This window comes from Cryptotermes secundus, unplaced genomic scaffold (assembly GCF_002891405.2).
Source record: "Cryptotermes secundus unplaced genomic scaffold, Csec_1.0 scaffold399, whole genome shotgun sequence".
Classification (NCBI taxonomy): Eukaryota; Metazoa; Arthropoda; class Insecta; order Blattodea; family Kalotermitidae; genus Cryptotermes; species Cryptotermes secundus.
In genome coordinates this window covers 1,076,159-1,102,118 of record NW_019727096.1, presented here as the reverse complement: position 1 = coordinate 1,102,118, position 25,960 = coordinate 1,076,159, and the positions used below count along the sequence as shown (strand labels likewise).

The window sequence follows — 25,960 nt, the reverse complement described above, 5'->3', positions numbered from 1 at the left end:
CATTTCTAATTACACATGAAATATGATTCTACCATCTTTCATAACGTTCCCTCAAAACGTAATCTACCCTTAAATATCTATATTACTTTCCCACATACTATATTTACCCCTACTCACTATATGTAACCTTGCCACCGACCTATAAGTCACTCATTGCCTGGCTAAGATCCGAGGCTTCTATACGATCATAGTTTCCTACCCTACGGGCTCACTGGGTACACTGGAGTTTGCACATTAAAATAACTCAACCACACAGTTATCACCATTACTATCAAACAACAGATTATCAATCGGCATGGCTAATATACGTGAACAGACCCACCTGAAGTACAAGATGTCGGCACACTGCCTCCGCTGGTCTGACCCATGTCGAAGAGAGCCTTCGGCTGACAACTCTCTATTCTGTTTAAAATCAGAATTCCAAGTCTCTTGAATTTCCCTCATTTATAGTCTTAATTCGCTGATTCCGCGTGGACGACAAGGGGGTAGATAGCTCCTCCCTTGTGTTCTAATTTCCTAAAGTTAGGTTTTCATTGGGTCTTATCGGGATGTGGGCAGACCCCCTTGCGTCTGATCGCTGCGTAAGCAATCTATTCCGATCCTCCAGTGCCCGAGTGAGGCAAACTTCTGGCGCTGTGAGGACACAGCCTTGCTGGGCAAGCCGATTCCTGACCTACTTGCCATTACTGATGTTTACAAGTTGCGGCAATAACTGTGCAACACTGTTCGCTAGGCGCGAACATTTTTGGGCCGTGGCTTCTTCTACTATCTCGAATTTTGGGGCATAACAATATGAGAAAGTAAAAATCAGAATTCACTGTCACATGAGCCCTTCGCATGTAACTCTGAATATAAGTTGATGCGATAGGACGAGGTCCCAACTCCAGCAGCTCCTACGAACAGTCTTCCCTTTACCTGAAGTCTGGCTGGCATTCTGTTTCATCTCGTTACCTGTTTCGCTACCGCTGCCGGCTCACAATTACTCCGTTTCCTATCTCCTTGTGGACTACAACGAACGACGAAGAGAATACCAAAAGGGAGCTGTGATGAAATTAGGGTTAAGGAAGGAAATGAGAGGGAATAATAATGAAAGAAAGTGCTTGTATATGGAGGGCAGACGGAACTTGATTCCGCCATCATATCGCTGTGTGTTTAACGATGCTTATTACGAGGGAAGATGCTGTTCTAGGCTCTGAGAGGTATTAGAAACGAAGGTCAGGCTCCAGTGATTGCACTTTGCGTCATACATCAGCTTCAAACACTGAGTTACGAACTTGATCCACCTTACCCTATTTCTCCAAAATCCATTTAAATATTATCCACCCACCTCCGTCTGTGTCCTCCTGGTGGCCTTTTCCTTCCTGGCTTTCCCACCAAAATCCTACATGCATTCCTCTTCTCCCATTGCGTTCTACATGCTCTGAACATTTCATCATATTTGACTTGATCGTTCTAATTATATTTATCGAGGAGTATGAGTTATGCAGTTTTCTCCATCCTCCTATTATCTCATCCCTCTTTGGTCCAGACATAATCCTCAGCACCCTCTTCTCAAATACCTTCAGTCTATGATTTTTCCTTAATGTCAGTGACCCGAGTTCACACCCACACAAAACCACAGGAAAAATTACAGTTTTGTATATTTTAATGTTTATGTGTCTAGACAAGAGACGAGAAGACAAAACGTTCTGTACTGAATGGTAGCAAGCATTGCCCGAATTCAATCTGGTCTCAACTGCAAGCATTAATACCCTTGTTACAGCACACACTAAAATCGAATACCACCGAGCAGAATCGTTCTCTGCAGAAACCGTACTTCATAATCTCACGGCCATAGAGGCAATAAAGAAACTAATTTTCTTCTGTTCTGGGACTTTGACCATCATTCCGGACCAGCGGGGCCTAAACTTCAGAAGAGACACATTAAACCGAATAAACGGCAATTTCATCCACACAAAACGTCCATCATTTAATCTTCTATTAAATGGTAAATCGGATTAGAGGATGTTTAGCGGTTGATCGATTTTTGATCAAATTAATTGGGTTATGTAAAACAATGGCGTACAACACCAACAAGTTAGCTTGTTCACTGGTTCGTAGAAAGCTTTGATCGCTGTAATGCGTTACAGACACTCTATTATCAACCCAATACACAGGGCAACGTAATACATCAACAAATTAATAAATCAACTCCCACACGATAACAAACAAAGCGCTAAAACTCACAGTTACAGAGTTCGTTTCTCGTCGGGTACAGATCCTAACTATTCCGCTTTAGAATGTGGTCGCAATGGAAGGTTCCGGCCTCGGTCATATCCGACAGGGGTTCGTTAAGCGATCGATCGCAATCAAACTTTCATCTCTTAATTAGCGTGGCGCATACGGTTAGCGTCTCCCAGCGGATCGGATCACAGTCAAACCGACCAAGTCCGGAAAACACTAAATATAATCATACCTACACCTACTTCTTGACTTACGAATTTTCGTACTCAGATCCCATTAAATTAACACTCATTACGCTTAGGCTCCAAATTTTCAGACTTAACATCCCATTAAATTAACACTCATTACACTGACACTTTGAATTTTCTGACTTAACAACTCGTTAACTCGAATTTCGGACTTACTATGTTATAGTAATTTGATGGGTCGAATCGAAATTCTTAACGATCTACAGTAACATTCAAATTAACTTAGTTATTTTCTTATATTTCTAATAGTTTAAATGTTTAATAAAATGTTGTTTGATGTACCACGATTGATTTATAATAAAAACAGCACGACAGAGTTATGACGTACTAAGTTGGTAAAATTATGCCTGGAAGTCACATGGGGGAGCTGAGGTATAGCTTAAGGGGTTAACATCAGAGCCCATGAAGAGTTTTACTGTATCTTCTGCAATACGTACGTGCCCTGCAGTCAGTTGAAAGTCAACCGACCAGCATGAAGGAGGGAGCAAGCAGTGCTTCGTATTAGTTTCTCACTCCGCTTATTGTTCGACCCTGAAGATGGAGCCAACATGTTCCTCCGACACGTCAGTTGACTCTGAACGGACTACATGGAGTTATATCCCACAGGACAAAATACTTCATAAGCAGCGCTGCGACAACCTCAAATCCTTCTTACACTCCCCATCTTATGAAGAGCTGGACTAATAATTCTTTGACTTAGGACCCTCTTTCGGAAACGTATTAACTCCCAAGCCCAAGGCACGACTGCAGTTCCTTTTTCTTTCAACCAGTCAGTCAGAACAAGGAAGCAAGAAAGCGTAACCGTCTCCCTTGCATGAGTGTGAAGTTTATGGGCAAGTCGTGTGTTTCCATGAAGACAGAAACTGATAAAAAATAAGTTAAGTGAGGCACTGATTTCGCCCGATCGGCAGGCAGGACTCTGGTGCGATATCATCCGGTTCGGAGAGCTACCAACATGACTACAGCCTTAATTTGTTTCACAATTTTGTACATTTTATATATTGTATCCTACACTAGATTACGATACAAGGGAGACAGAGAGATCCTACACCAGATTTGACTCAAGAGAGAGAGAGGGCGATCCTACACCAGATTACGATACAAATGAGACAGGGAGATCCTACACCAGATTTGATACAAGAGACAGAGGGCGATCCTACACCAGATTACGATACAAGAGAGACAGGGAGATCCTACACCAGATTTGATACAAGAGAGAGAGAGAGGGCGATCCTACAACAGACTATGATACAAGAGAGAGAGGGCGATCCTACAACAGACTATGATATAAGAGAGGGCGAGAAAAGAAATACATACAGAGATAAACAAACGAACTTCCAGATTCTGCCCATCACATTCATGTACCTCTGCTGACCAGTTCTGCAGCAACAGCTGCAGTGTCAATCTCAATTTGTAACCATAGTAACTGCAGCACACACTTGAATTGCACAAATACCAAACGTTTCCACAACGGCAATATCTGTATTTGTTTCCCGTCTATAAAAGGTCGATTGCTTTCACGCGTTACCAAAAAAGGAAAATGAAAAAAGGGGTCAGAATTGTCCCTCTGCTTACTTAAACACCATGATATGAAGACGCTTGGGGAAGTAAATGTAAAGCCCCACGCATTTTAACCTCGTCACTAATTGGAAGTGAGTGTTCAGATTCATGCTCCGGCCGCATTAACCACGGGAAAAAGCCTCAATTATCCGTTGGATTAGAGGCTTAGCTATACTCAGCACTGGGTTTGGAAATCGTGAAATTGCTGAAACTTCCGTGAAAGATATAAAAGGTAAATGTAAAGTTGTCTCGAGTACTTCGGATACAACACGACGTTTCGGAGAAATATATCACCTCGGTCTTCAGATTCGAAAAGTAAGCCAAGCAAGAAAACAGCCTAAGCTTGCCTCTTGTTTCCGCTAGTCTTTTACTTGGCTTACCTTTCGACCTTAAAGATGAAGGCGATATATTCCTCCGAAATATCAGCCTCTCTCCAAACTGCACGGCTTCAGACCCCAAATACCCTACACTTCACTCTCACCGCCGTGACAACCTCAAATCCCTCACCAGGTATCATGAGTTTCTTCGGTTAATTTCAACGTCCAGGAGATTTGCACAGTGTACATGACATACGAGCCGGTCACGGTAGCCGAGCGGTCTAAGGCATGCACTGTCTTCGCTCATTCGGAAGCCTGGATCGTGGGTTCGAATCCCACTCGGGGAATGGATGTTTGTATGCGTTTTTCTGTGTTTGTGTACAGGTAGAGGCCTTACGACGAGCTGATCACCCGCCCAAGGAGTCCTACCGAACGTGTAAGATCTAGAAAAACCGGTGAACGGAGAAGTTCATGCAGGTAGGCCTAGGCCCACTGGGGCTGTAGTGCCAAGAAAAAAAAACATGACACACGTCGCACGCATGCATTCATACAAGAAAAACGAAAAGTTCGGGTTCGACGTTAGGTTATTATACTGAAGCTACGGAAAGATGTCCGTGGATGGTGGGGATGAGTGCTTCAGCCTTCCCACGGTCTGCCTCCCACTGTCTTCCTCTCCATGTCCTATGTAAACGATCAGGAAGCCCATACTACTACGCAATGAAGGCTATCACGCAGTAATCATTACTAAAATTCCCGGGAACAGAATGACTAGACGACTGAAAGTTAATATAGGGAAGCACGGCGGAAGCGGTAGCGTAACAGATCGAGACAATTATTGAGAGTATCGATACAAGATATTTCATTCCGTGGCCACAGTGCAGTTCCTAACATAAATAAGCCAGACATCGTGAAAAAGGGACAAGGAACAAATTCTTATGAGAGATAAATAAATGTATTCCATGCCTTTTCAGAGACATAAAAATTCATCAAGCAATTAGAGCCAATAAGCAGAGGGAGAGCTGGAAGTGGAAGAAGCTAGACTGATGGGGGTGAGGGGTTTGGAAGTTGGTGTTTAGAATGCTAATGGGGATTCAGGCGAAGAAGAAAGTCATGCTAAAATATGACTATGAATTGCAGAAGATATTGTAAAGAGAAGACGGCTTGAGATCTCCCTCTGCCTCCCTCCCTCGGCAACTCAATGTCTCCACCGACAATAATCAGTGATTATGATGATGAACAGCTGCTGACGATGTATTGCATTCCTGTTAGCTTCCGGGACGACAGGTTTAGTTTGAGTTACTGTTGGAGGTATCAGAAAAGAAAAGAGGACCATCACCTTCTCAAGAAAAGCTCTGTTCCTTGCTGTCTGGTGCTGTGAGCTATGCTAGTTATGTACTCACATCATCAAGTGTGGCACGGAGATATACACGATTTTATCTACAGCACTGGCAGCATTCATTTCGAAAGAAATAAAAAAAACAGTCTAAACCTAAATCGCCGAATCTTCAGCCTTATTGTGGTTGTGCTTGTTCTGTTACAATGCGTTAAAACAGCGTTACGTATGTCTGTCTGCCTGTCTGTCTACCTACCTACCAACCCACGCACATACCTATGCAGGTTGTGAAATTTGAAACAAAATTTCAGAAATTTCTCACGTATATAAAATCCTTGAGTACACTTAAAAGTATCCAATGCTTGGACTAACCCAAACACCACCCCTCTCGAAGTCACTGTTACCAGAATAACTTGCAGTGCAAACGTAAAGGGGACACAGGATGGGGAAATTCCCCTCAGAAAACTTCCCCATACTTGAATTTTAACGTCTGGTACAACTGCAACTCCACTATAGCGTAGTGGTTGAGGCACTGTGCTACAAGCCGAAAGGTCGCGGGCTCAAGTCCCGATGAGGTCATTGGATTTTTTTCAATTGACATAATTCTTCCAGCCGCACTATGGCCCTGGGGTCGACTCAGCCTCTAACATAAATGAGTACCAGGAATTAATTAAATAATTTTCCTGGGGAGTATAGCGCGGCCGGCGCGTAAGGCTGACAACCTTACCGCCATCTTTGAGGCGATTGTCTAGATAATGTGGGACCCTCAACATCTCACAACCCTATGGGCCTTCACGGCCTGTTACAGGGATAGCTTTACTGTATTTTACAAGTGCAACTCTCTTGCCTATGAACTAGTAGCAGTATGTGTAGAGCACACTACAGTGCTACTGCCACTCATACAGATGCCCCAGTTGCCTATCAATTATATTAGGAAGAGTAATACTATATTCAAGCCGGTTACGGTAGCCGAGCGGTCTAAGGCATGCACTACCTTCGCTCGCTCGGAAGCCGGGATCGTGGGTTCGAATACCACTCAAGGCATGGATGTTTGTGTGCGTTTTCCTGTGTTTGTGTACAGGTAGAGGCCTTGCGACGAACTGATCACCCGCCCAAGAAGTCATACCGAATGTGTAAGATCTAGAAAACCCGAGGTGAACGAGTTCATGGAGGTAGGCCTAGGCCCACTGGAGCTGTAGTGCCAAGGGGGGAAAAAAAAAAGAAAATACTATATTCAAGGATGTGACGCCGTGAAGTCAGGTAGAAATTTGCTGACGATGCGGACGAATTAAATTTGCGTAACAAGTTATAGCGTATAATAAAAAAGGTGAAGGTATCGTGCAGCAGGCCGGGGAGGACTATAAGGTTGTGAGACGTCGAGGTTCACACATTTTCTAGACAATCGGCTCACAGATGGCGGTAGGGTTGTTAGCAATAAGCGACGGCCGGGGGCCCTTTACCCCCCCGTAAGATTCCTGGTACTGATTTCTGTTAGAGGCCGAGTCGATCCCAGGACCATAGTGCGTTTGCAAGGATTAGGTCACTTAAAGAAATCCAATGACTTAATCGGGAATCGAACACGCGACCTTGCCTCAACCAACTACGCTACCGCACCCCCTTAGTGTATACTATCGACGCCAAATTTAATTTAAATACGTTCAACAGTTTTAGATAGTTTAAGCAAGTGGGCAGACGGTCACGACTTACCAACTTATGCCCTTCGTGCAAACACCGTGCAGGCAGATCGTTTACTCTGTCTTTGCGACATGGAAATTAAGACTGGCGCACAGAAGGACAAGACACGCTACAAACGCAGAAAACCAGAATATCAAAATTCAGACAGAAACTAATCTTGAATCTCGACTATAACGAAAGACGATGTTACAGTTGGCTGTAGAGAAAATTGAGGAAATGCGTCACTAAGATACAACCATCACTCTTATGAATATTGCTCATGCACTGAAACACAGAGAACAATTAATCAGAGTGTAGACCTACAGAGTCTACATCACACAAATGAACAAACAGAACGATATTTTCTCTGCAATCCGTCTTACGCTTGTCTGTCATCTCGGTCGCACACAAACACGTTGTGATGTGTACAGTTGTGCTCGACATGGCAAGGGATTTGTGCAAGAAAATAGCGGTGAGCAGATCGCTTTGGGTGGCATATTCTCACGTGTATGAGCGAATACAGACGGGGTGTGGATTGGTGAATAGATTTATTAAACACGTAAAGGTCGTAACCACAAATAACTGTAACACTATCGCTGATTTCCACATTTTACAGTTCAGTACACACCAAGTCTTCTCCAGCCGGCAGTGTTTTCACTAGACGATTCCTGGTAACGGATTTTAAGAGTGGAGATTCTTCAGCTTCAGGTTCTCAAGTTCTCTCTTCACAGACTCCTGTATAGAACTGACTTGGTCGCCCCCAACTGTCTTCCTTATAACTCATCAGCGCGGACAGAGCAGAAAATCCCGTTTCCAACAATACCTCTATTGTTGCACGTCGATTCATCGCTGCGGGAACGTGTTTGTCGAGCCGTTGCCTAGAAATGTCTCCGGTATATTCGCCTATCTCGCGGTCGTCGCATAGTAACGGCTCTACACGCTACAGTATTTTACGGCGCTGTCGGTAGCTAGACTATACAGCGTCGAATGCAAGGGTGATAAATGAATGATGAATAGGAAAGGACTGGCAAGGGAGCGGTCGTGACCTAATCGATGTATATCCCAGAAGGAGCGCGATCCTAGAGAGTTATCGCTAGGTCAGCCTAGGAGAATATCCTGAATGAATAAACATGGTCCATTATTACAAATATTATGTTTCTGGATATTAACCATGGTCCTGTTTTTATCTAAAAAATCATCCTGTTTTGATTTCAAAACACGTTTCGGACACTGGATTCTATCTCCGTCTTCAGGTAAAACTTACTTTATTGGACCCAATCGACAGATCTAGTCCTGCTTTTATTTAAAACGAAATATCCGGAGATAGGGACTAGCTCTATAGACGGGGTTTGTATTTACTGAAATCTTACAGAACGTAGCAAGTAAAAATAGCGCTAACGCTGATTCACACACTCTGCAGTTCACTACAGCATGTAGTAAGTCTTCACACTCTCTTGTGTCATCGGTCATTATCTGGTAACGGCTTCCAACGGCGGACGTTCCGCTTACTCTGGGTTCCCGAACTGTCCTCGTGATTCAGCTACCATCTTCTCGCAACAGCAGCTCACAACGGCTGAACCCCAGCAGTCCTCTAACTGACACTCTCACCAACCAAACCGCTCCACTTCATTCAACTGAACTAATTCCACTGACTGTCTGCTTATAACATCTAGCCAACAGCACAGAAAACACAGCTCACCTATTGATGCGTGCATGGTACGGCCATTACCTAGCAACGGCCGCTGTTTCAGAGTCATTACTTAGCAACGGGTCTACATGCTACAATACTATATAAACCATTCCTACCAACTAATTTTTATAATTATTACAATTTATCTTATGTAATAATTTTTCCTTCACATGCCACCCTGACTGTCATTTATATAATTATGCACCCCTTCCTTTATAAGCTAGTCACCCCCTAATTATATTTACACATATATACACTCACACAATGTGATGGTGTAGAATTCAATGACGTCCACCCTCATACTGAATGCACTCAGCATCCCCTAACTATCAGTACTGGCACTTGAGGAAAGCAAGGGCTGAATTTGCCACCAAGCGCATATGTGTAATGAGAAGGGAGTAAAGGGTGGAATAGGGGTATGATTTCCCAAATGACTATTATTTAATTAAGAATGCCAAAATTAATAACATTTCCATCGCTTTATTTTTCTTTCTTCGGGGCATTCACGTACACGATGGGGGGGACTACGGTCGGGGTTTCTGTGGCCTATAAACGGAAATCCCGACAATAATTTAGAATCACTCTGCATATCCCGAAGTGGTTGGTTCGAGCAGCTGCTGCCAATAGAGTCACAAAACTGCTGTAAGGATTAGGCAGGTTATCCAAGGCTTTTCCAGATGCGGTAAGAGTACTGGGGTATTACCACAGTGAGGTCATGAAATGGTTAAGGTTTTATATGAGTCATCTCCTTCCTAATTCAGTACTTGTACAGGAGAAAACATCCCGCTGAAGCATCCAAAAACACGATTAACTAATTAATCCCCTCTTGCGAAGCTATTTAGTTGCCAAGGTACTTGAAAAAATTCCCAATATTTTAAGCGACCTGACGGTTCATCAACGTTTTCACAAAATCTTGCCATTTGTCCCTATCCTGAGCCAGATGAATCCAGTCTACGGCCTACCATCATACTTCTAGATATATTTTAACGATACTCTCTTATCTACGTCTAGGTCATTCTAGTGGTCTCTTTCCTTCATATTTCCCTACCAAAATTGTTACGCACTTCTCTTCTCTACCATAAGTGTCACGATCTCTGCCCATCCAATTCTCCTGATTTTATCATTTTTATAAGATTTGTGGATGAGCACAACTCATGAAACTCATAATTACGAAGTTTTATACAGACTCTCGTTCCTTCATTCCTCTTATGTTCAAACAGTCTCATCTGCGCCCTGTTCTAAAACACCCCCAGTTTATGTTCTCTCTACAACCACTGCAGCTTGGTCGTGCCCTAACTCAGCCTCCTGGTTGCCGGCTCTTCAAGGCAGTGGCTTGGGTTCGATCCCATGTAACGTCACGTCGAATTTGTGATGGACAGTGTAGAACTGGGAAAGGTTTTCTCCGAGTACTTTAGTTTCCTCTGCCAATTCTCATCCAACCAAATTCTCAGCACTCATCACGGCTTACCATCCGTGGCTGGTACATTAGGCAAAATAGTGGCCGACATAACAAGTGGACTCACTCTCACTCCACCCCAAAATAAGAAAAATTACTACAAAACTCAGTGTGAACTGTACCTACAGAAAACAGCCAGACCCCATGAGGCAGAATCCATTTTGAGAATGACAACCAAGAGACTTCCCACTTTTATGGAAACCGAAGTTCCACTCTCGTCCTTCCAAAATATTTAAACTTATCGACAGATTCGAAAGGTTTGCTAATTATTAATTTGCTAATTTATATTGTAACGTGTAGATCAGTTGCTGGGTAACGGTCGCGAAACAACGGCCATTGCTAAGGCAGAAAATTATTGATGAACGGGGTTAAGTAACCCGATTCTTGGCAACCGATCAGTAAACACGTTTCCACGGCAACGGACACGAAGGCAGTAATAGAAGAACTGTATCTTCTATGTGGTCAATACCGAGATAATATAAGTAGGACCGTTTGAAGCAACGAGTTCGGTTGTGAGTAGTATTAGCCAGCGGCCAAAGGCGTGAGTACTGAACCTGAAGAATATCCATTGTTAAGATCCATTACAAAGAAACGACTAATTAAATTAGATTGAGAAGACTTTAGCATGTGCTCTAGAAATAGCGTTGTAAGTGCTTGTAGTTCCGAGTCGTGCGTGTAAATGGTCAACAAATCCATTCACAGATCAAAACCCCGTCTACAGTCACACCCCTAAATCGTGACAATACTTTGAATCTGTCCTGCTTTTCGAAAGCAGATATGGGTTTATACTTTATTCGAAATGTATCAAATCCAAATTATGGCGAAGGGAAAATAACGTATTATACAATTATAAGCATGACAAATGGCCCCCCTTTTTCTTCCGCAAGAATAATGCTTCTCAGGCCAGGGCCGCCAAATTGCAGCGATTAGCAAAAGCAGGTTTCCTCTGCAGCCGCAACCATGTATCTTTCGCGCCTCGCTGAGTATCGAACTGCAGAACATTAGCCTGGACGTTGCATTCACTGGGGACTTATATGTTATAGTAATCCAACATCCTCAAGACAGCTTGCTTCAAGAGTCGAGAGCAAATGAAGGTGGAAAGGTGAGGAAAGTACTTTTCTTTCCGTGTCAAAGAGTCAATACAACAGACAGAAAGTGTTCAAACTCCGCAAAGCATGGAATCCTAGCACCAGTATACTCGTACATATTAAGGCACTCCAAGACACACACATTATGAAAATCCCAAGAAGTCGCAGAGAGAAGCATGTAAAAGAAATCAATATTCTGACAACGGGGGCAGCAGGTTAAGCAACATGGTGAGAGGTTAGAGTCGGATAGGTAACCGCACAGTCTTGACTCCGCCCTCCTACCGAAGAATACACAAGTAGGAAGAGGAATCGATTTGACAAACTGGTATATCAGCGATATACCTGCCGGTGGTTAAGCTTACGACCGTTCAAATGGTTAAGCTGTCGTTGTAGCATAAGATACGTAAGATAAGCATGATATGCTCTGTAAAGCATGTACAGACAGAGGACTTGTGTGTACCGCAAAAGAAAGAAATTTTCAATAACATGAAATATGTGTGAAATGTACACTTTACGAAAGGCCAAGCCTGTTCAAAAGAGACAAACCCATCTTGTCGTCAGAGAGGATGTTACAAAAGGACTATTACCTCAAGAGCTCAAGGGGCTTGACGTCAAGAGGAACTGGCGGTAAACGGCCAGTCGTAAAGTAACTCTGATTTTGACTTTGATTCACCACATCGATCCTGATGATGGAAGCCGTTGGTATGTAATTTAACATTGACATGTCCGATGGCCTGAGAGAATTTGGCGTATTTATTCTCCGTGATCGCTTCGTGTCTTACATTTACTCAAACTGCTCTTCAATATGCTCTCCAGTAAAAGGAACAAATTCGCATGTTATTCAGCAATTCTGTCATCAAAGCTGTTAAAGATATTGGATTTTCGGACTTTATCCATCGTCATGGTTTTAAGCTAACTAAGAAAAACACGACGTTTCGGAAACTGGATCTGTTTCCGTCCTCAGGTGAGGGAAAACACCTATTTTGTTGGGTCCCACTGGACAACCGATGTCCAGTAATTGAGGCTAGCTCTTTCTAAGGGACCAAACAGAATAGGTGTTTTCCCTCACCTGAGGACGGAAACAGATCCAGTTTCCGAAACGTCGTGTTTTTCTTAGTTAGCTTAAAACCAGGACGACGGATAAAGTCCGAAAACCCAATATCTTTATGTGTTATACACCTTCGTCAGAATCCTATAGTAACTATCAAAGCTGTTGTCCATTAACTGCAGTCGGGATGCGCGCGCAACTTGTGTTACAGAAATTGTTCCAGTTTAGAATTACACGACAAGTACCGACACCCTCATAACTGTTTTCGTTCCTAAGCTACGGGTGCCTGAGATAACGGCATTCTTTTTGGTAGACTCTGTATTCAGCCAGTGCCTGATTATTGTTTTATTTTGTGTTCTCATGTGGCGTATTCTCCCATAACCTGCAACAACTTTAGGTAAGATGGAGGCGATACGTTCCTCCGAAACGTCGGTTCATACAAGATCTACACGGCGCCACATCCCAGAATATGGCATTCTTCAACCCTTAGGAACTCATTTCAGCCTTCTCAATTCAGGTTTCCTGTTGTTTGAGTAACAACGTGGGTACAGCCATTACTTACTTACTTAATCATGGAGCTGAGCCCTTCTGGAGGAGTCGCCAATTCTGCAGCTACTCAAGAATTTCCCAGCATTTTACGGAACCCGAAGGTTCATTGCCGTGTTCACAAGAGCCCTCCACTGGTCCCTATCCGAGTATAGTCATTATTTACAGAATTTTAAGAGCGCTTCTGTTCTTGCTACCATTAAGTCCAAACTTACTCTAAACAACGAGACAGCCTAAAGAGCAAGAGCTTCAGCAGTAATCTCTAACAAACTAATTAACTACCCAACTGTCTCCATGGAGCAGAGTTTCTCTTGAGAAGTCACCAGTCGCTCAACTACTCAAGAATTTCCCAAAATATTATGAAATCCGACAGTCCATTACCGTGTTCACAACAGCCCACCACTGGTCCCTATCCTCAGCCACATGAGTCCAATCCATAGCACCCCATCTCATTACTCTCAGATCCACTTTAATATTATCCTAACATGATATTGGAGTATAGACAGTCCAGCAACAATCGCTAGAAATAGAATAAGTAAACCACCGTTTTCTGGACGGAGGCAAATGATAAGTGAGTGGATTGTATGTGTCATGACCTCGTACGCATTTGTACTTAATTCAGGCCGCCAGTTTTGTCTCCTCAGTATGGCCTGACTAGAAGAAGTTTTCACACCCCTGCTTTACAACTTCACGAATTCCATGTTAATAATTTTATGTAACTTATTACAATTTCGGCGTAACTACGTGATCTGTCGTAAACGGTTCTTATTTCAGCAAATTAACAGCAACGTACAAGCGTCATGCTGCGGGGAAATACAATAAATTATACGATATTATGAGGGGTGGAAGTGAAGGGTTGAAATTACACATTAAACCACAGCAGAACCGTGATATTTTACTAGCTGCTTAAACTGAGAGTTAGACTCCGAAATGATATACGGATACATCACAGCAGCCGACATGACACAATACAGAAGCTTCCGGCACGAGTCCTGAAGTATTTTTTTCCTCATGGGACGAGACTGAGTCCACTTGTTACTGCGGCCACTTCTGGCCTATTGTACCAGTCCCAGATGATAGATGATGATTGTGGAGCAATTGGTGGAATGAATATTGGCAGGAGAAACTGATATACTCGGAGAAAAACTGACCAAGCGTCACTTTGTCTACCACAAATCACACATGATCAGACCCGGGCTTGAACCCAGGCCGCCGCAATGGGAAGCCGGCAACTAACCGCCTGATCTATGACACGACCAAGTTTTAAAGTAAAGGAACCCACAGAATTACTGAAATATTCAGGCTGTCAATCTCAATGTCAGTAAATAACTATACAATGGGTAACGGGAGTAAAGCGGCCTCCGTGAAGCTGACAACTCACCTCCACCTAGTGCCGAGGAAAAAAATAGTGGAATTATACCTCCATTTCCACGCACGTTATCATGGTGGGGTGCTTAATTAATTAAGCACATGGACAACTCTACATTTTTCATGCAAACATAGGCCCTGTATACGTGCCTAGACCAAGTGTCACAATGTATCCAATTACTGGAACGTAATCCAATTGCAAACGAATGAGGTGCATTCAGCAAAACAGAATGTGGCAACATCTACTCTGCTTACGGTACACACACACCCTCTCCTCCTCACACCGGCTCAAGAGAAACGGAACTCAGTGTGGACACTAATCTTATCACGAATCCAAACAGGGTTCNACGGATCTGAGAGGGTATATACAAAAAAGACGTTGCCTCTATTAACATACTGACTCAGCATTCGCCTGCGGAGACTGAGGAAAACAATTGGCGAGAAGGGTAGACTGTGTCAGAGTGGAGATTCGAATTATAATCATATTGACAGTACAACATTGTCGAATGTGTTCTTTGCTCTATAGTCATAATGCGTATTTATTCCGTATAATAAACAGTTTATTTTCTTGAAGANTTTTTTCTTCTACCCTGAAGATGGAGGCGATACGTTCCTCCAAAACGTCGGTTAACACCACATATACACGGTGCCAAATCCCAGAAGACTGCTTTCTTCATAGTCACCGCCGTGAAAGCCTCAAATCTTACAACAGTCAATTTAATTGTCGAACATTTATTACCAAATTCGGAGTACTTAACGGCGAATTTCATTATCAAAATTTCTTTACGATAAATTTTATTACCAAATTCAGACTAGTTCTTAGGAATGAATTTCATTGCGAAATTAACGGTCAATTTCATTAACACACACACTACGTAACGGGAAATTTCATTAGCAAATTTTTTATGAACAATTCTGTTACCAAATTAAGATTACTCTTTAACAGCCAATTTCATAGTCAAATTCATATTATTAATCAACATTTCATTTCATTTCAAAACTCAATTTCTTAACAGTCAGTTTCATTACCATACTTCAAATCATTAATTTGATAACCAAATTCTAACTACTAGTGCGGAGTCAATATCGCCGTGGTAGCAGAACATGAAAATTAAACGTCACAGAAAATATAAGAGCTAGACACATAGAATAATCGAGGTGTGTTTTTTTTTAATTCTACCTATCTACCTACCCACCCACCTACCAATCTATCTATCTATCTATCTATCTATCTATCTATCTATCTATCTATCTATCTATCTATCTATCTATCTATCTATGTCTGCCTGCCTCCCTGTCTATCTATCTATCTATCTATGATTCTACAACCCTCTGTTGGACCTTGGCCGCTTTTTCAGTTTCTTGACCTTTTACACAGTCAGCAGGATTCCTTGGACGGGGGATCAGTCCGTCGTAAGGCCGCTACCTGCACATGACAGCATAAAAACAATAAACACACACAGACATCTTTGCCTCAAGTGGGATTCGAACCCACGATCCTTGTGTTAGAGCGGGCTAAGACAGTTCATGCCTTAGACCGCGCGGCCACTGTGAACGGCTTTTCTCAACTCTACCGAACGTAAAAGAAAAGCGATAGGACGAATGGTTCTCTAGAAATATGTATGAAAGTATTCTGTGGAACAGGGGGGTGGGGGGTGGGGGAGTTTGAAGGTCTGAAATCTGTCCAGAGGAGCTCTCTATCATCATGCCAAAATTTGTCGAAATAATTACAACGGCGTAAAAATGCATGATGAACAAACAAACAAACAAACAGGCATTAACTAACACGCAGATACTCGTATCAGAGAATATGAAAGTAGCATCCATTTCCAAGCACCGTTAAGGGGAATCCCAGTGTAGCACGCAAGGAAATGAAGGGATGCAAAATTCTGCAGACTCCGTTACTCAGGTTGAGTGGCTCTACCGAAAAATTCATGAGCTGAAACAACTAGGGACTAATAAAATTTATTTCCTTATCTTCATTACTTGGGGGCAAAGAAAAAAGTCGAATTAATTTACGCTGCGCGCAAATTGATATAAAAACATATTATTCGTTCTCGTCGCCGTGTCTCTCTTTGGTATCGGACACGATTCAGTTTTCACACCACATGGAGCATATCAAAGGACAACACTCGATCTCAAAGGAATATGGGGGCAGGAGGAGGAAATTTTAACTCGGCAACTTCAAACGTAATTCCGTAAGGTTGGGAACGAATTCGCGTGTTCTTCCTCTCCCTCCTCCTCACAGCCAACGACCTTTCAGCATATCACCGGTGCAAGAACTGCTTGGGTCATTAAGAATGACCTTTCAGCCTTGAGCTCATCCATCGTCGAAAACAGAATAGCTCGGACTGACACGAGAACTGAGAAACTTGCTACGGGCTTAGCATTTATCGTCATAAACGGGGCAGGCGGTAGCCGGAAAGTCACGGGTTCGATTCCAGATGATTTTTAATTGTCCTAATCCTTCCAGCCGCACTATGACCCTGGGGTCGACTCAGCGTCTAACAGAAATGAGTACCAGGTATCTTCCTGTGGGATAGAGAGCGGCTGGCGCGTAAGGCTTACAACCTCACCGCCATCTGTGAGCCGATTGTCAAATAATACGGCAGCCTCGACTTCTCACAACTTTATGGGCCTCCACGACCTGTTACAAGGGTAGCTTTACATTTTATTGGCAGTAGTACCTTGGATCGTTCAGAATACGCAGTCTTCTTGGGCATTAGTGACAGCAGCATGAAATGGGGAATGTGGGTTTCGGTAGTCACATTAGGTGGGGACAATTATTTGATGATTAGAAAAACGATCTTATTTTTATTTCAAAAGCAATTCACAGTCATTGAATCCCAAAATATAACATTTTCGCACCATTATTCTGCATTTAATATGGCCCAGTGGAGTCGTTATAGAGGTACAAAACAAGGCCGCGCCATATCTCAAGCGGTTAGTCGCTGGCTTCCCACAGCGGCGGGCCGGGTTTGGTTAAATGGGATTTGTGGTGGACAAAGGTTTCTCCTAGTACTTAGGCTTCCCCTGCCAATCTTCATTCCACAAAATTCTCCACCATCATAATCACGCGGGGCAGGTACAATAGGCCAATCAGTGGCAGACGTGTCGAGTGGTCCTAGCTGGACTCCAACCCCAGCATGCGAAGAAAGTAGGTCGGGGTATAACACATCCCCTTTGCAGTGCGCGTAGTAATGATAAATGGTGTACAAATTTCTGTACGATAATAAAAATCATCCTACTGTCATTTCGATCCCAAGAGAACAAACAAACCTATCCAACGCTAAAATAAATGTATAAGGAAGTCGATGATCATATCTTTCCATTCCCAAAATTAGAGCGACAGGATATCCACTGATTATCGCCATCTGTGTGATCTGATGGATATTTGATATTATCAGTGAGGTCAAATACGTTTACAGTACTAGATGAGTAAGCCTGCTTCTTCTAAAATGTAGCTTTGTCCACTTCAATATGCGTTCCTTCTATTTACCGAATAAGACTATTTTTTTTTTTTATATTCGCTTAGTGGGGGGTGGAGTCCAACTGGATCCACTCGGCACGGTGGTCACTGATTGGCTTATTGTAGCCTGCCCGGGTGATTATGATGATGGAAAATTTGGTGGAATGAAGATTGGCAGGGGAAACCGAAGTATTCGGAGAAAACCCGCCCCAGCGCCACACTGTCCACCACAAATCCCCCTTGACCAGACCCGGGATCGAATCAGGTCCGGTGGGAAGCCAGTGAAAACCCCTTGAACTATGGCACGGCATCGAATAAGACTATCTTTATATTGTGACATGACGCCTGAAGGCCGGGATAGTGTAGCCAGATGCAGATGTCCGTTGATGAGCAAAGGCTAAGTAAACATTGGTTTCCGTTACAACTGGTAGTAACGAACGAGTCGCTACCAGGTAACAAGTTGTTAACACAAGATTCCCGCAACAACTGACAGGACAGTTAACTCTTCGACGTGGTTTCTTCTATGCAGGCCGCCTAGCAGTTATAAGAGTGGGGTCGAATACCTCCACCGTAGCCCTGCGAATCGTAGGAGGCGACAAGAATGGAAGTCTGGAATCTGAGACACTAAAATATGGTCGCGAGTCCTGCGGGACTCGTACCCTAGAATGACTGCGCTGGCTAGGGCCAGCAGCAATTGTAAACGACAGACTCGTCCTCTTGTCAGAGAGAGCGCCACACATCAATAAAACTGTAACTGTCCGACAGTAATAAAAATCTGCTCGTAAGCCCCAAATGGGTGCCTCATTCCAGGACACACTGGCCGACTGACAATTGGTCGTAATATAAGACTCGACTGGACTCGACTTGGAATAGCGATCTAGAATTCTAGAGCCCAAAGACTCTTCAAGATTCATTCGACAGATATCGTTCAAGGCAGTTTAATAGTTGAAGTGTTAACCAGGTAAGACCCGTTACCAAGTAACGACTTCATTTTATGTGTTACAGTTACAGTAATCTTCAGAGTGTTATACTTGTTTGTATTTACGGCTTCTGAGTGTTTAATAAATCTAATCACCAATCCAAACCCCGTCTACAAGTCACTAAAATACGTGACAATATGCTGTGAACCCTATTTATAATGGAATGTTCGCTGAATCAAACATAAACACGCATTTATCACAAAGCTGTCAGGGTGTAGAGCTATCCAATGCCGAGGTTAAGAATAGATGGAACTACACTTCCATTCGCCCATTCATCTTCATGGCGTAGTGCTTAATTAACTGAGCACAAGGACACCTTCAAACTATTCTACGTAAGCGAGGATACTGAAACTACAAGTCCGAGCTATTGCTTTCTGTGCGTATTTAAAGATCTCTCTCAACTGCAACGTTTATCTACCTATAGGAAGAAAATGGCTCTAACCCCGTGGTACTGAAGCGACTTATGTCAGGCGAGGCTACAGCAGAAGGATCAGTGTTGTATGCCTGTCACATGCACATCTGTAACTGTCACGGGGAAACCTGTTGTCAGTCCCTTGAACCTTTCCTATTCTTTCTTCACAGACTTCCCTTTCTGTTGGATTACTTGGCACAATGGACCTCCGCGTCTGGGTCGACCTGTGAGACCCGAGTTGGTGCTTTCACGACAAATTGGATTATTATTGTAAGTCCGAAACCAGATCTCTGGGGTTGGCGATTCAGGAGACAATAGACTTTCTAGTCTGTAGCACTTTCAGCATGAAGAGGAAGGAAATGCATACGGTATAAGAAAAGGAGATGCATACTGTTCGTAAATCGAGGAATAACTCGAATCACTTCGAATCTTCCTCAGTCCCTCCAAGATGCAGCCTAACTAGCTAACTAACTAAGCGGAGCAATGTCCTTCGTGAGAAGTTAAGTCATTAAGCTAGTCAAGATATTCCTCGTCGTTAACAGCACTGCAAAAGTCATAATAACCCTCTTCACAACAGCCTACCACCTATCAGTTCAAATCCTATTTCTTTAGGGGACACGTGATAGCGCAGTTGGTTGAGGTACTATGCTACAAGCCGGAAGTTCGCGGGTTCGAATTCCGATGAGCTGGATTTTTCCAATTTACCTAATCCTTCCAGCCAAACTATGGCCCTGGGGTCGACTTAGCCTCTACCAGAAATGAGTACCAGGAATCTTCCTGGTGGGGGGGGGGTAAAGGGTGGTCGGCGCGTAAGGCTGATAAACTTACCGCCATCTGTGAGCCGAATGTCAAGAGAAAATGTGGGAGCCTCGACGTCTCACAACCATACGGGCCTCCACGGCCTGCTATAGGGCTACCATTTTACCTATTTATTTAACATCCATTTTAATACTATCCTCCCATCTATGGTTCGTTTCCATAGTGCTATCTTCTTCACTTCAGATTTCCTCCTAAAATATTATATTTCTGTGGTGCATATTCTATTTAAATTGTAATTTAAACATTAAAAATATATAATACCTCATTTCGTTACATTTCCGATACCAAGCCTCAAACAGTTCTGGGGGAAATAATTGCATATCCTGTTTCTCCTTTGCCTGCAGAATACAGAACTGTACATATGTACTTAACTTACCTAAATAACTAAAGGTAAAATGGGTAAAGTTTTCCCTGTGTTTAACTAAACAAGCACTACGCCATGAAGGCGTATGGGGGAGTGGATGTGAAGATTCGCGTACTCTTGATCTCGGCACTAGTTGGAGGTGAGTGGTCAGCTTCACGCCGCGGACATTTTACTCCCGGGGGAAAGAGCTCCCGTTACCCATTAGATGGGAGGCTGGCTGGGCCCCAGAACCGGTGTAGACGACGTGGAAAGGACAGAAAAACTTTCCCCTTCCGGGAATCTAATTCCTACCCCTCGGCCGTCCAGCCCCTTTTATTATTTGGCGGTAGCGTAGTTGATTGAGGCGCTATACTACAAGCCGGAAGGTGGCGTGTTCAAGTCCCGATGAGGTCATTGGATTTTTTCTATTGACCTAATCCTTCCGGCCGCACTGTGGCCCTGGGGTCACTCAGTCTCTAACAGAAATGAGTACCAGCAATTAATTCAATAATTTTCCTGGGGAGTAAAGCGCGGCCGGCGCGTAAGGCTGACAACCTTACCGCCATCTTTGAGCTGATTATATAGATAATGTGGGGCCCTCAATATCTCATAACCATATGGGTCTTCACGGCCTGTTACAGGGATAGCTTTACTTTTACTTTTACTTACATATCTGTATTACTATCGGGTAGTCCTGGTAGCCAAGGAAGGCGAACTCCACCACAGTGTGTACGTGTGCGCGCGCACTCGCAGATCCTTCAGTTAGCTAGGGTGTATCACTAGAAGGATCAAATTGGATTGAGGCTACTAGTGCAGTCTGCTCGCCCACATCGCTTGGTCAGTTCGGAGGGTTGTCAGTGGGGTCCAGTGCCATCTTCACCCTTTCAGAGTGGCTCCATATTGAGTTAAGGGATGCTGGAGGAGGGGGGAATAGAAAACAAAGATTTGTCCCCTTCTTTGTGACGTAGGGAACGAAAACCTTTCCAGTAGGCACTGAAAAATTCCCTGGGTTCGATGAAACATTTATTACCGATGAAGCACGCTATCTCGCGAGATAAGTCGAACAGCTTCGTACTGTGCTCTACTTGAGGGCTTCTTTGTAAGTCACACAGAACCAGTCTGAAGCCAGAAACACGGCAATTTCTGTAAATATTCATACAAATAATAACCAACTATGTCCATGGAGATTAATCCCTTTTGAGTATTCGGATACTCAAGAATTTCCAAACATTTTAAGGAATCCGAAGGTTCGTTACCGTGTACACAAGAGCCCTCTACTGGTCCCTATTCTATCCACACCAACCCATCTTTCTCGTCTAGGTCTTCATAGTGGTGTCTTTCCTTCTGGATTTGCCACCCAAATCTTACATGTATTAACTGTCTCCCTGAAGGGCGCTACACGCCCTGCCCATCTAATCCTCCTTGAGTTAACCATTCTAATTACACATGACGAAGAGTGATAGCTATGAAGTTCATTATTATGTAATTTCCTCCAATCCATATACAAGCACTATACGAAAGTAGCTCTACGTAAAACAATTACAGAATTTTATTATAACAGCAGTACACAAACACATAGACGATGGCATATCTTAAACGCAAACGCCAGTTTCACATACACGTATGTTTCTTTGCGTTCACAGGAGAATGTAATTACTTCCAGTGCCTGAGAGCTTTAATAGTTAAGGCGCTTCCACATTACTCGTGCTCGTGCTCGCCAGGCCTGTGCTCGTCGGGAGACTCGTCTGGCTTTTACTTGTGCTCGTAAATCTTCGTCCACACTACTTCAGTTGCTCGCCAGGCTTCGGCGCGTGAGGATCCGTATATTTACTCGTAGTGTGTATAGGCTGTAGTTGTATTTTAATTTATTGGCTATAGTTTTTAAATTAAAAATTAAAAATTTGCTTGTCTCGTGACTTGTCATATGGTCCACATTACTCGCGAGCATAGCGAGTCACACGAGCACGAGCACAAGTAATGTGGACGCGCCTTTAGAGGCACAATTCCATTAATACAAGCACATACTTTTACGTGGGGGGCACGCGGTAGCGTAGTTGATTGAGGCACTATACTAGAAGATGGATGATCACGGGTTCGATTCCCAAGGAGATCACAGGATTTTAAATTGACCCAATCGTTCCAGCCGCTCTATGGCCTTAAGGTAGACTCAAGCCTCTAACAGAAATGAATACCAGGAATCGTCCTGGGTGGTAAAGGGAGGCTGAAGCGTAAGGCTAACAACCTCACCGCCATCAATTAGTCGATTGTCTAGAAAATATGGCAGCCTCGATGTCTCACAACCCTATGGGCCTCCACGGACTGTTACAGGGACAGCTTTACCGTTTTATATACTTTCATGTAGTCTACAATTATAATATGTATACGCGTTTACTTGGGCTGACAGAGGTCGCGTATCGCGAGAAGTTCACTGAAATAACATAGCTCCTAGAATGCTTCATCATTACTCTTCTGTATCGGCATGATTTGGACGACACTAACCTAACCTGCTTTAACGTAAAGGAGAAGCAGTAAGAAAAGGATAAAGACTCGGCCACACAGAACGCTACGTACGCGACGCACGCTACGTACGCTATGTTCGCTATACGAACAGAAAAATATCTCCCTTTATTGCCAATGTGACTGGCCACATAGACTTCCGTACGCTACGTAAGCTATGTTCCCTATGTTAGCTTCGTCGCAGAGTGTACACAGCGTACGTAGCGAACATAGCGTAGCGCTCTGTGTGGCCGAACCTTAACACTGTTAAATAATAATTTACGCCGTCGTTTAACAAATATAGTAAATATAATTCGGATGTTCAGATGGCAAAGGGAATACATAAATCTGCATATATCTGGAATGGTTTTCTTTCTTTCTTTCTTTCTTTCTTTCTTTCTTTCTTTCATGAGCCGAGATAATCACTTTCATACCCTATTTTCTTTTCCTTGCCACTACAGCCCCAGTGGGCCTAGGCCTATCTCCATGAACTTCTCTGTTAACTTCGGTTGATCCTGGCTACAGATCCAGAGGTCCGGGTTCGATTCCCGGCACTACCAGATTTTCTGAAAAGTAGTGGGTCTGGAACGAGGTCCACTCAGCCTCGTGAGGATAACTGAGGAACCATTTCAAGGAAATAGAGGCTCCGGTGTAGAAAACCGAAATTAACTGTCGTGGGGATTCGTCGGGCTCACCACGCGACACTCTCTATTCTTTAAAGTTGGCACTAACTTCGCCGAAAAGCGGCGGTCGCTCGGTCGGTATAGTTCGCTTCCGGACTAAAACCACGGAGTTTGATTGTTATTTGGTATATTTTGATAAAAATATAATAGTAATTGAATCATAAAAAGTGTTATTATTGTCAAGATTTATGGGTGACTACAAACGGGGTATGGATTGGTGAATGAATTTATTGATCACTTATAAACATCACTCGGACATACAAGTAATTACAGCGCTATCGCTAATCTCCACACTTTGCAAATAACCATAGCACCCACTAAGCATTTTCCCAGCCTGCTCTGTTTTCATCGGCCGTTCCCTAGCAACGACTTGTGGAAATTCCTCGGCTTCACGCGCTCAGGTTCCCGAAGAGATCGCTGGATTTTCAATTGACCCATACCTTACAGCCGCAATATGGCCCTGGGTTCGACTCAGGCTCTAAATGAAATAAGTACCAGGAATCTTCCTGGGGGGTAAATTGCGGCCGATGCGTAAGGGTTACAACTTCAACGCCATCTGTGAGCCGATTGTCTAGGAAATGTGGGATCCTCGAGGTCTCACAACCCTATGGGCCTCGACGGCCTGTTACAGGGATTTCTTTACTTTTACCTTCAATATGAGATACATTTTAATAGGAACTATGAAAGATGAAATGTAAGGGAAAATATAAATGTGAAGACAGGGAACATATAAGAAAGTAAAAGGAAAAAATACCAAACACAGAAGCAGAAAATCGAGATTTGGAAGTATAAAATAAAATAAGAAGAGAGCGTGTAATAAACAGACAAAGCCGAAGAATGAGGGAGACGTAGCAACGCACAGGAAGAGACGTTACATCCCTCTCCGTCACACGCACAAGAAAGGAAGATGACGGAGGAATGAATGTTTTTTTATTGCTAGTGGGGTGGGACTAAGTCCCTTGTACTGCGGCCACTTCTGGCCCATTATACCAGCCCGAGATGATAGGTGAGGGTGATTGTGGAGCAACTGGTGGAATGAAGATTGGCAGGGGAAACCGAAGTACTCGGAGAAAACCTGCCCCAGCGCCACTTTGTGTACCACAAATCCCACTTGACCAGACCCGGGATTGAACCCGGACCGCCGCGGTGGGAAGCTAGCGACTAACCGCTTGAGCTACAGCGCGGCCCAATGAATGATGTTACCCTACTGGAGTACAGTAAACTCACATCACATCTGTGTACGGAGAAGGTCTGAAACTGGTTATCCAGCGCTACACGTCTGCGATATGTGGAACATATAATTTCCCACGTTCGTTGCTACAAAGCAGAGCAGGATCTTGCCTAGCGCATAAAATTGATAAATATTAATTAGCGGGAGGTGGGTATCATCAGGAGAGGCGCTGAAACCTCCTCTTTGCAAAATTAAAGCCGACCCCTCTTTGCATCCTCTTCATCACTTCATGTACAGTTCACTTACGTAAAAACAGGAGGCAAATTACTTTCTCCATTACAAAACTATTATTTTATAAAATGAGATGCTTTAAGTAGACAATTTAGCTCACAATCAGCGACAGTTTGTACACGCAGAATGTGAGAAATATGTGCAGAGGGCACGCCGTAGCCTAGCTGGTTGAGGCACTATGGTACAAGTCGGTAGGTCGCGGGTTCGATTCCCGATGAGGTCTTACAACTGCCCTAATCCTTCCAGCCGCACTATGGCTCTGGGGTCGACTCAGCCTCTAATAGAAATGAGTACCAGGAATCTTCCTGGGGGTAATGGGCGGTCGGCGCGTAAGGCTGACAACTTCACCGACATCTGTGAACAGACTGTCTAGAGAAAATGTGGGAGTTTCGACGTCTCACAACTCTATGGACCTCCACGGCCTGTTACAGGGATACATTTAACTTTTTTTCATTTTAGTATGTGTAAATATCTGAAACATGAAGTCATGGTGGTTCTGTTAGACTTGTGTCTTGTTAATTTCATAGACGCTAACGACTGTTGGGCAGGAAAAGCTCGCGAAAATTGGTAGATCGCATGTTTCATTCAACATAAAGTTATTTAAAACTGTCGCCAAAGTAACTATCGAATCAAAGTACTCGGTCAGACAAGTAAGCTTTTAGTTAGTTCACCACCATCACTTCAGCATAAAATAGTTTCAAAATTATTAGAGACTACAGGAAGCAAAATATTCGGACAGGAACCT

At 43.5% G+C, this 25,960-nt stretch overlaps 1 protein-coding gene across 1 annotated transcript in view; it reads right to left on the bottom strand.

The window, feature by feature from the left end:
* The window catches only part of LOC111864389 (discoidin domain-containing receptor 2), a gene marked incomplete in the record, with an annotated part of 500,235 nt that overhangs the window by 269,756 nt on the left and 204,519 nt on the right, over window positions 1-25,960 (bottom strand).